The sequence below is a fragment of the Nannospalax galili genome, unplaced genomic scaffold (genome assembly GCF_000622305.1).
Source record: "Nannospalax galili isolate Female #2095 unplaced genomic scaffold, S.galili_v1.0 scaffold784, whole genome shotgun sequence".
NCBI lineage: Eukaryota > Metazoa > Chordata > Mammalia > Rodentia > Spalacidae > Nannospalax > Nannospalax galili.
In genome coordinates this window covers 642,577-644,451 of record NW_008352133.1, presented here as the reverse complement: position 1 = coordinate 644,451, position 1,875 = coordinate 642,577, and the positions used below count along the sequence as shown (strand labels likewise).

The following is a 1,875-nucleotide window of genomic DNA, read 5'->3' as shown; positions in this document are numbered from 1 at the left end:
CTAGGTCATTTCTCAAATTGTTTAAGGGCCAGGGCTGCATTTTATACTCTCTATGTTAATGGGTAGGTATTATTGCTTGAATGGATTAACAACAATGGCATACATTTATTAAGGTCTTTTATTAGTCAGATGATCTTCTAGGTACTTTATTTTTAGTTTCATTTAACTAGAATATCGGGGAGAGGACACAGTGATTAGCTCTGGAGTGCAGATGACAAAATGAAGACACAGAAAGGCAGAATAACTGTGAAAAGTCCAGGGTTGGAGTGATGAAAGTTCAATTGGTAAAGTGCTTCCTTTGCAAACATGAGGACCTGAGTCAGACCCCCCCCAGAACCTACATAAAAAGCCAGGCCCGGTGGCACCTGCTTGCAGTCCCAGCGCTGAGTGCACACGCACACAGACACACACACAGACACACACACAGACACAGACACACACACACACACACACACACACACACACACAAATCTAAAAGGGACAGAGCTAGAATTCAGTCTCACTTGAGGCCCCTTTTTTCTTCAGTCTTTAATTATTCCAGCATTGAGAAGCCATTTTGAATTATTTCCTTTCCTAAATGTCCTTTTCCCCATGACATATTATTTTTCTCTAGTGGAGAACTTGAACCTACTACCCCACTATGAATTATGCAGTCAGTTGAGTTCCCCACATTTGAGAAAACTGTGGGGGTCAGCCCATCCTAAGTGCAATGGATGAGTCTTGCCCTGCATAAAACACCTTCATGATCATGGTATCCTCCCTGACAGGTAAGTACCCCCATGAAATCTTAATGACATGTAAAATTCTACACTTAATGTATTATATGTCTATCTGTGCATTATATATACAAAGAATACGATTGTTTTTCTGCTGTCCTTCAAAGAAAAAAATTGCATCATAGTCTAGCTTGATCAGTTCTTGGTGCCTTCGCTCATGTCTCCCAAACAGCCTAGGTTTGGAGTTCTATGATTGTGTGCACTGCACTGTTGTTGGTTGGTTTTGGTCTTCTCATGATTCGTTATGAGAAGGGCATGAGCTGTGCATAGAGTTGAGCACATAGCATGCTTCTGGGAAGATTATTAAACAGCAGTGTCCCTGCTGCCTCAATGGCCTACTGTGAGTTTGTCCTGCAGCTCTTCATTTGAGCTGCTGGAGCAGAGCTGGAACCTGGTTCAGATCATTCTGGTCTGACCATAGGTGTCAGTGTCCTCTCCACCCTTGCCCCTCCAACTTTCTCTCAGATCATCTGGGGACAGCAATGACGTGAGTGCTCAGATGGTTCAGTCTGCAGCAGGTTTCCTGGCAACAGAGATGAGGTCAGCAGTTCTTGGAACACAATAGCTTTTAAATATCCTGGAGTGCCTGAAGGATGTGCTCATGAAAGAGCCTGCCAGAGGGAAATAAATGAAATCATACCTGCCCTTCACTATGGTGTCACACATTTGTGCTGGAAGGAAGGAAGAAGCAAAGGGGTTGAAATGGAGAAATCAATTCCTTTTTTATGTTTGACTACCCCACCTCTAGGGCATGTTGAACCCAGTTTTTCTTTGCTCCCTTATCCAGTCATTGCAGTTTTCCACTAAAGTAAAAGCAGGCCCAGCATCTCCCGCTATGGGTATGATATTCCGCTGTGTGCTGATGGCTTCTTTGTGTCCCTTCTCCACTCCTTGGTCTTTACTTCTCCATCCTGTTCTCTGCCCAGGACCTGCAGGGACCACAGCAATGGTTTTCCTTATCCTTTGGATTCTAACTGGGTTCTTCAATAGGAGTTCGGACAAGACATTTCAGGAAAGGTCAGACAGTGGGGTATGTACTTCCCTTGCCCACTCTTTTTATGCTGGACACCGTGGGCCAAACCACAGCTCCAAAATGTAT

The 1,875-nt window shown here is 44.1% G+C and overlaps 1 non-coding gene across 1 annotated transcript; it reads right to left on the bottom strand.

Moving 5' to 3' along the window:
- Window positions 1–612: 612 nt before the first annotated feature.
- LOC115066941 lies at window positions 613–775 on the bottom strand. Its single transcript, XR_003846379.1, has one exon. It is a non-coding gene; the product is annotated as a U1 spliceosomal RNA (small nuclear RNA).
- Window positions 776–1,875: the final 1,100 nt, after the last annotated feature.